The following is a 10,403-nucleotide window of genomic DNA, read 5'->3' on the forward strand; positions in this document are numbered from 1 at the left end:
CTCAAGACTCAGGAATTATGTAAAAGAGGAGGCAGAAAGATTATAAGAGCCAGGGGTGATGGATGACTCTGAGAAAATAGGATCATTCAGATACAATAACTATGAACTCAAACTATATGACAGCATATACAAGACTGGCACAGATTCAAGTCAGCCAAATTAAAAACACTAAGAAGGTGAAGTAAACACAAAATCCCATCAAAACCTAAAAGCTATCTTTAATTATCACCTGCTGAGAAACAAAAATATTATTTTTCTTTGGGGTGCTGCTGAGTATATAAATGATATTCTACATCAGACCCTAGCCAGGAGTAGTTCACCAACACAAAGTGGATTTTATTTATTTATTTATTTATTTATTTATTTATTTATTTATCTATCTATTTATCTGTCTTTATAAATGACATCTTTATTTTGTATGTATTTAATTTTAGGACAAATTAAAACAAACAAAAATTATACAGTACTCAAACCTAGTATTCTGAGAGTGGGAGCTTATTTTCCTGCCTTAAGGCACAGGACAGGATAGAAGAGATACTTCTAGACATAGTCAGAGAGCCAGATGTCAGTAATTCTGCTAGGAGAGAGACAGGGCAACTATACAGTGTACATAGGCTTCCCAGAGGGGCTTTTAATCTACTTCTTCCATGAGATAGGCATCCACATTATCATCAAGACAATCTCATCAGGGACAGCAGCATTGGGCTCCTCTGTTTATATCTCATTTGGATCTATATCTAGGCCTAGTGAAATCATGTGGTAGAGGCAGTTGGAATCAGTTTGAGGATCCTCATGTGAGAAATCAGAGTAGTTTCAAACAGCAGCAGCCTTCTGTAGCAGATTCTCCAGAATGGAGTAGTGAGGACTGATCTCTAGATGATTTTGGGCCATCATGTAATTCATTGTAGAGTTGCCCCACAATGCTTGGGCCTTCATGATCCATTCCATATTGACTGTCTAGCCATAGATGCTTGTCACAAAGCAGCAGGGTGAAGATACAAGCCTACTGAATATTGTCACTTTTTCAATCAAGTTGTTTACATCAAATCCCTTGAAATACTGTACATAGTACTTGTCAATAGGTTCTGTCCTATATAGCACCTCAAAGCCCTAGTTGCTCACATACTTCACAAAGGCAAAGTTGGCCACCTACTATTTGCTCTCCTCTCACCTATGATATAGTAAATAGACTTCAGTGTCTCCTTCATGTAAGACATATCCTTTAACAGGAAAGTCTTCTCATCTCCAGACTGAGGAGACTGATAATAGCAAAGGAGCTCATATAGGCTGCAACAGATATTGGAATCTTCATGGATTCTAAGCTTTAAGTTCTGGAAAAATGCCTCATAGAATTTCTCATAGTTTTGTTTGTCTTTATCCAACTCAGAAAAGAGCAAAATGAACTTTTCAGTTTATTTTGTGGATACCTCTAGGGATCTTTCTCTGCTGGAGAACTTCTCAGTAGATTTTCATAGGCAGGTCCTCACTGTCTACTACTCTATGGATAAAGGTAAGGTACTCAGATATCAGCTCTTTACATCTGTTCATGATGGAAAAATGATGGATATACAGTTTAATGTTAGTCTTGTTCTCAAAAAGGTCAAAGGATGCTCACCAAGGAATGAAGAGTAATTCTCAGAACTCCAATTGACTTTCTACAGCAAAGTGTTTGATTGCCAAGTAGCCTTCCCAATCACTGATGAGGATTGTGTAGAATTTGCCATATTCCTCTTAAGTGATATCATCATTGTTTCTTCACTATATGAATATAGTCTTATTCAACTCTTCCTCATCAATGTATTTCTCTATAATCTTGTTTTACTTTTTATCTTTGCCACTGTCATCCTCTTCCTCTGATTCCACATCTTCCATCTTAGGCTTTTCTTCATCATCCTAATCTTTCTCTTTACACCTTTCTCTTTCTCTACCTCATTATTACTTCTTTCCTTCTCTTCTTCCTTCTCCAAATAGAGAGTGATAGAATAACCTATAAAGTATGAGTGTTTCTTTACCACTGTCTTAACCTTACTCTCCTCTGAGTATTCTGTGTGGTCTTCCTTGAGGTTAAGGATCAATTTGGAACATCTTCTAGTAGGCTCACCATGGTCTTCAGGAACTAGGAAGGATCCAGCATCAGAAGATTTCCAGGCATAGTGATCATCATCATTGTTCTTTGTGATGACAAGCACTTTCTGTGCTACTAGATAGGACAAGTAGAATCCAACACCATAATGCCAAACATGGTACATGTCTGTACCAGCATGAAAAGTACACATGCATGTGTATGTGACAGATTTAGCAGTGGTTCCCAGATATTTATGAGGTCAGCCTTGTCCATGTCAATGTCTGTATTCACCGAAGTCAACATGAGCTGCTGCATGATTGGGGATGTTGTCAGTTTTCAGCTGTTTGTTTCAGGCTGTCATACCAAATCTTATTCAAGGCATCCGAAGAATTAGAGATAAACTCTAAAAAGAAAATTCCTTGTTTGAATAGAAAGTATTGGTGATAAGGGATAAGACCTGAGTGTTTTCTGCCTGAAAAGCAAAGGTCTCCACCATTTTGCAGTCCATGATGTACTTTCTCAGGCATCTTGACAGAAAAGCCAAGTAATAATACAGAGCATGGTGAGTCAGGGCCATGTCTGACTCACAGGCAAGGCTTATCAGAGGTGACTCAAGAGAGCTTCTATTTATTTATTTTTTTTTAAATTTTATTACATTTTAAATGTTCTCCACTTTCCTGGTTTCTACTGTGAAAAATCACATCTTCCTTCCTCCTTCCCCTTGCCCACCAACCCAACCTCTCCTGTTTCCCAGCCCTGGGATTTTTACTTTTCTTTGCCTTGTATGAAAGAGTAAGAGAGGGAGAAAATAAGTATATAAATTGATATATAAGTATAAAGTTGGGCACATTAGAGGAACAGATGATGATGAGGAAATAGATTATCAGAATGCATATTTTTTAAATATAAAAGTAAAACTTACTCTGCCTTTATAAGCCTAAACTAATGGTCAATACATTATCAACTAACAGTATGATTACTTGTCAACCATTCACCCCTTCTTCTATGAGTATTTTATATGACTAGATCTTGCAAAAGTCTTCACATGCTGTGAGAATTGTATTTATATGTCCATCTTCCCTATTGTATCCAGAAAAATAGTTTTTTTTTTTTTTTTGAAATCATGCATCACCATTGGCTTTGACAGGTTTTATGCCCTTTCTTTTAGGAAGATTCTTGGGCCTTGAGAGAAGGGTGTGTTATAGATATCCATTTAAGTTTTTGTACTCTGAAGTTATTATTTTCTCCATTTGAATACTCCTTTTTAAATAGCTATATACTGTAACAATAAACATTCTCTGATATTGTTGAGAAATGATTTTTGAGTATAAAAATAAATCATTAGAAGTCATTTGACACTGAGTCTATTTAGCAGAATAGTAGGAATAGGTTTGCTCATAGGTTCTGGGTCTCCAGGTATAGATTTCATCTCACAGAGCACACTTTAAATCTACTCATACAGTGGTTTGTAAAGCCCATATCATTGGTAATACTATTGCAACATTTGGAATATCATACCAGAAAATATCTTTGCTATAGTATTCAGGGTTCAGGGCTGGGTGAAACTGATGATTACCTTTTACTCTGGAAGCATGTCTAGGGCCTTCCGTCACTGTGAAAACTAAACAGTAAAAAAAATGAAGCTTCCAAGACTGTAGTCACTTGTTTTCTCCATGTTTATGACTTAGGTATGTGAAGACTTCCTCATAGGGCCCTACCATCCAATTATGGAGGGTAACCAAGACGAATTCTATACCTTGTAATGTTTGGAGTTTTATATGATCTCGCTGAATAAGAATTTCAAAAGAGTTCCTGCCAATGCAAGCTTATTTAGAAGCATATGATGTCTTTGTGGGGGGTGGGGTTTCTCTCTATTATAAGTTAATTCCACTTTAGCTATCTTTTAAGCAGCATGTATTGCAGGTTTCCATATGGTTTTTACAAAAGGTTTTCAGTGTTAATTATTCCTCCACACATTCATTATTTCATCCTTCCTTCCCAAGTCACAGAATTTTAATCCATTCTATCAAACATTCTCCTTTTTTCATTTAAAATATTATATGGGGCAGGAAGAAATATAATCAAAATATATTTAAATTTGAATATTGCCTTCCTCTGCTTTTGGATCATGGTTCCCTCCTAATACAAATAGTCAAGGTTACAAGGGAAAAGAAATGACTCAAATCATTTGACCACTGAGTTCTGTTTACATCTCATAAAAACTATGGGGGTTGTATAAGGTTTTTAATTTTTTAAGTATTGTAAACTTTATTATAAAAAAAACTTTTGAATATATAAAGCACCTCAAATCAAAATTAACTAGATCCAAAGTCTATACAATGGTTTGAGTAGACATTGAAAATGAAAGCTATGGAGCTTCATATTAAATCTTACACTTTCAGTATTGAATGTATTCTATGCACATAGTTACCATTCAAAGCAAAACTTCTATAATAGATTTAGAATTTGAGAAACAATAATCTGTATATTCTCTTTTAGAACCCATATACATTTGTCTGCTTTTTCAAAATACTATATGAAGCATAAAACAAACTGTCAGCTAGAAGCACTGTGTCCTGCAAAATGTCTTTTAGACATGACATGATAGACTTTTCTAATCCATAAAATCTGACAGAGTTTATTCCCATCAGGCTTGTTCTTTCAAAAATCTGTCAAATGATGCTGTTCACATAAATAGGAATGCTTCCAAGCAAGAAGAAATAATAAGAAATCAAAAACTTTACTGGTTATAGTAATTATTTTAAAAATTCTGAATACTGTAACATTGCAAGCATGGTATATAACCACACATATATTTAGTAGGATGGATAAAGAAAATAATTTTAAATAGTGAACATATAATGTGATTATCTATTCAGATACATACACATACACACACAAACACACAAACACATTCAATATATGAGGAGAAACTAAATTCACTAAGCTTTTATTTCTATTCTTCATGATGATGTTAAGTTGCTACCATTATGAGACCTTTTTCTCAGCTGCCAAATCCCAATGAACTCCCTCAAAATCCTTCACCCTTGTTGGCCAAAGAATCAGGTAGGCAATCTGTAGTATCTCTTCTTCATGACAATTTGAATCATCTGTTTTATCCCAAGCTTTGTAGAAGACCTCCTACTGTGGCCCCTCTTTCCTCTCTGCCCAATTCCCAAGAGTCTATACAAGTCAAAAAGGCAAACCAAGATTTCTTTTCTCCTGGAGATCTACTGAGAACACCTCTACCATCTAGTCTATCCCCATTTTTGGTTGAAGCTACAAATAATATAACCACTTTCTTCCCAGGATCCATAGTGACCACATCTCATATAATTTCAAAAGTATTCTCTACCAGGCAATTCACAACCAACATAGCATCATAAAAAGTAGAAAGGGCAACAGAAACCAACAATACTATCACAGTGGGCCTTAAGAAGTACAATATAACTGAAACCTGAGACAAGAACAACAAAATAGACTTTATAAATATACTTGATATTTGTAAGGAAGAAAATATTAGATATATTAATAAAATCCCTGAAAACATACAGTGGAAGGAAATGAAATAAGTTCAAGAAACTAAAGTAGAAATAGAAACGCACACACCCACAGACACAGACACACACACACACACCCTGAGGGAAAATGGGAATGAAAAATTTAGAAACTCAAATAAAAATCTCAGAGGCAAGTCTCACCAACAGAATACAAGAAATGGAAGAGAGAATCCCAATCAGTGATGAAAAGATAGGAAATGGATTGTTGGTCAATGAAAATGTTAAGTTTAAGAAGATTAAGGCATGAGACATCCAGGAAATATGAGACACTATGAAGAGACTAAATATATGAGTAATATAAATAGAGGAAGGACAAGTAGCACAGGTCAAAGGCACAGAAAATATTTTTAACAAAATCATAAAAAATATATTCTAACATAAAGAAAGAGGTGGCTATCAAGAAGACTTATAAACATTTATTATGTTAACTAAAAAGGAGAGCGGGAAATTCAAATAAAAAATGCAGACATAATCATGGAAATCAAGGAAATCCAAAGAATCATGAGGACATAGTTGAAAAACCTGTACTTCACCAGATTGAAAAATCTAAAATAATAGATATATATTTTTATATATCAAACTCCAATTAAATCAAAATTAGTTAAGTAATTTAAATGGAACTACAGTGAACGATAAGCAGTAATTAGAAGTCTCACATTAAAAAAAAAAACTCAAGACAAGATGATTTTTGCAAAAAATTCCTTCAGTTTCAAAGAATGTCAATTCTCATCAAATACTCTACAAATAGAAACAAAAGAAACATTAACTAAAACTTTTTACTAGGCCAAATTTTCTCTGATACTTCAATTACATAAAGATGTAACAGAAAAGGAGAATTATAGAACAGTTTCCTCATGATCATAGATAAAAATAATTCTCAAAACTAATACTTGATAAACCCAAAACACATTTAGGTCAGCCATGATGATCAAGTAAGTTTCATCCCAGAGATAGCTGGATATTGGTAAACTGGTAAATGAAATCTACCATACAACCAGACTGAAAATAAAAACCTGAAGATCACTCAATTGTATACTGAAAAAACCTTTTACCAAATCCAACATCCCTTCAAGATAAACATCCTGGAGAGATTAGGGATGCAAAAGACATACCTAAAAAGAGTATAGGCACTTTACATCAAGATCACAACCAAAATCTACCTAAATCAAATGAAAGTCAGTACATTTCAACTAAAATCAGAAACAGTATAAGGTTTTCTACACTCTTCATACCTATTCACTGTGGTACTTGAAGCTTTGGGTAGACCAATGAAAACAAATGAGTGAAACCAAGTAGGTGGAAATAGAAAAGAAATAAATCAATAATTTTACTTATAAATTATATGATTGTATACATAAGTAACTGTAAGGAGCAGGACAGTAGCAAGACTTGCTCCAACTTGTAATAGGAAATGTTTGGAAGTTGTCTTGAAATAAGTTATTTGCAGTGAGTTGTTTTGATGTATTAGTTATCTAGAATAATATATGAAAGATGTTTTGCCAAAATGAGAGATATTAGAAGTATACTCATGTGCAGAAAATTTTCCATAAGAAAAGTAAACAACTTGAGAAGATAACTGGACGCAAGTGGCTATCTAAACCCTGCTTCAGTGTGACATCAAAAATAGTTTAAAGAGGCAGCTAGGAGACAAGCTAGCATCCCCCCACTCTTGGTAGCCATGGCCACTTAATGTGACCCTCCTGAACCTCCAAGACTCTGTCACAACAACCAGAGACCATCTGAGACCACCCAAGACTTTGAGGGCAAGTAATCTTCTTGGTCAAACATTATCTACAGTCAAACATTTCCTTCATGGTCAAGTATAGCCCTTTGGCCGAGAGATAGCTGGACCTGCTGGACACCAACTACTTTCGGTTCGTCGAGAACACCACGCCCTGTCTCAGAGATAGCTGAGCCTGCTTCCAGAGACACTGACAGGTCGTATACCCCCTAATAGGCAGTAGAGTGAAGCCGCATATATTTTAATACGTGGTAAAAGAAATGTTTAGCTATTATATTGTCATAGCCTTTATCCTTTTAGCTCTGGTAACATATTGTATGCTGTGTGTAGTTGTATTGGAAACTGACATAAAGCATTCAAAACCTAAACAGTGTGTCCAGTCCTCTCTTACCACTCCTGAGGTATTTCTCATGGTGGAATCCAGTGTATGAACACCTGAGTGAAGGTGTGCTGTTGCCATCCTTCCCAGCAGGAAGTGCCACTTTGTCCTTGCTCGTGACAGTAACTATTTAAATCCCATCAGCATATTCCTATTTATGATAAATACTTCCAGCAAATTAGCAGGTCATAAAATTAATGCTTTAAATATGTAGTCTTCCTATTTACAAATAACAAAAGGACTGGGAAAGAAATCAAGGAAATAATATCTTTTATAATAGCTTTTAAATATCTTGAAGTAACCCTAACCAAAAAAAAGTGAAAGACTTTTATGATAAAAACGAACAAATTTATGAAAGAAATTGAAGATATTTAATAATGAAATGATCCTTCATTCTTATGGGTAAGATTAATATAGTAAAATTGTCCAAAATCACTCTATAGATGCATTGCAATCACCATAATTCCAATGGTCATTCAGAACCTGAATAATTTTCAGTTTCATATGGAAATATGCAAACATACACACACACACACACACACACACACACTCACACACGAATAAACAGGGTAACTAAGACACTCCTGAATGGTGAAAGAACTGATAGAGAAATCATCATATATGATTTCCAGTTGTACTACAAAGATATATTAATAGAAATAGCATGGAATTGGCAAAAAAAATGTGTTGATCAACTGAAGAGAATTAAAAACCCATAAAAAAATCTACACACCTATTGACACCTGATTTTTCTGGGATTTCTGTGTGTGCAAACTTGTGCATCTGTATCTATATTATTTTCTTGTAGGTTTTTGCTCTTTTTCTTCTGATTGTTTTTCTTATTCTGATTTGTTTGTGTCTGTTTGTTTGTATCTTATTTTATTTTATTATTAATTTTTAGATTCCCCTTTGTTTTCTAAGGAGAAGAAAAACAGTCGTGGATTTGCATAATAATATATATGGAAAGGATCTCGAAGCACATGGGATAAAGGAAAACACCATCATCAGAATATATTGCATGAAAAAATGCTATTATCATTAAAAGATAAAAGATTTCTCTATGGAGAAAACAAAACAAAACAAAATACCTCATAATCAGCATTCAGTTTTAAGTGGCATTGAAAATTTCCCCAAATAAGTTACCTAGACTCTATTCAAGTTAGTCATACATATATAGTTTTAGCATCAGTTAAAACTATAAAACTTTCAGTAAAATAATATGAAGCTATGTAAAAGTTACTTTGATTTCACTGTTACAATGCCCAATGTAATTTCTTTACCAAGATCTTTATTTATTTATACAGCTTTGATTTATTGTCTAGTCTTATTTCAACCTAGAGGAGATGCTTCTCTTTTGGGTTAGTCTAGTGATAACAAATTTCCCCAGCTTTTGTTTATCTCGAATGTTTTAATTTACTATTCTCTGTTGAAACAGTGTATCCAGATACAGAATTTTGGTCAACAGCTCTTTTTATTGCAGTGCTCTGAATGAATTCAATCAATGCTTTTTTGTATTAAAGATTTCAGATTAAAAAAAAAGATATGGATGATTACATTAGAAATTTTTTTATGTGCTTTATTATCTCTTAACCTTTTGGATTATTCTCTCTCTTTTGGTCTTGTTCTCAGTGTTAGTTTTCTGTTGTTTTTGTTGTGTTTCAATTGTACACTTTGTTGGGCTTAATTTTGTTATATATATATATATATAAAATAAAGGTTCCATACACTTGGGCTACTATGTCTTTAAATAATCACTGTCACTTACTATTTTCATATTTGAAGAAGCCTCAAGATGTATGTACTGGTTTGTTTATAGTGAACCACACATCCTTTAAGTTCTGTTTACCATTTGTCAATTACCATATATTCAGACTCAGTGATAGGGCTTTCTTTTATTGCATGTTCAAATTTACATTTACCATCTTTATAGTAAGAAATATACTTACATGATTTTGAAATGCAAATTAAATTCTCAATGACATGACATGAATTTTGAAGCTGTACAAGCAACCCAATTGGAGGAAAAGTGTCCCAAGGCCAGGCAAAACAGTCAATATGAGAAACAACGTGGATAATGTCAAAATCATCAGGTTAGGAAGAATTTATTTTCATTCAAGCTATGTAAAATACAGAGTTCTGAGGGGCTTGGGTTAGTTGACACTGTTATTCTTCCTATGTGGCTACAATCCATTTCAGATTCTTCAGTAATTCTTCTAACTCTTCCATATTGGTCCTGGGCCTCAAAAGGTCTGAGGGCTCCTCAGATTGGAAATAGTTCTGCTTCAAACACATGGGCACATGGAAATAATTCCTGAACAGTACACCAATGACTTATACTGTAAGATCAAGAATCGACAAATAGGACCTCATAAAATTGCAAAGCTTCTATAAGGGAAAGGACACTCTCAATAGGACAAAACAGCAACCAACAAATTGGGAAAAGATCTTTAACAATCCTACATCAGATAGAGGCCTAATATCCAATATATACAAGAACTCAAGAAGATAAACTCCAGAGAACCAAATAACCCTATTAAAAATGGGGTAAAGAGCTAAACAAAGAATTCTCAACAGAGGAATACCGAATGGCTGAGAAGCACCTAAAGAAATGTTCAACATCCTTAGTCATCAGGGAAATGCAAATCAAAACAACCGTGA

At 34.2% G+C, this 10,403-nt stretch overlaps 1 pseudogene; it reads right to left on the bottom strand.

Moving 5' to 3' along the window:
• Positions 1-631: 631 nt before the first annotated feature.
• On the bottom strand, positions 632-2,592 carry LOC116092341 (annotated as a pseudogene).
• Positions 2,593-10,403: the final 7,811 nt, after the last annotated feature.

This window comes from Mastomys coucha, chromosome X (genome assembly GCF_008632895.1).
Source record: "Mastomys coucha isolate ucsf_1 chromosome X, UCSF_Mcou_1, whole genome shotgun sequence".
NCBI lineage: Eukaryota > Metazoa > Chordata > Mammalia > Rodentia > Muridae > Mastomys > Mastomys coucha.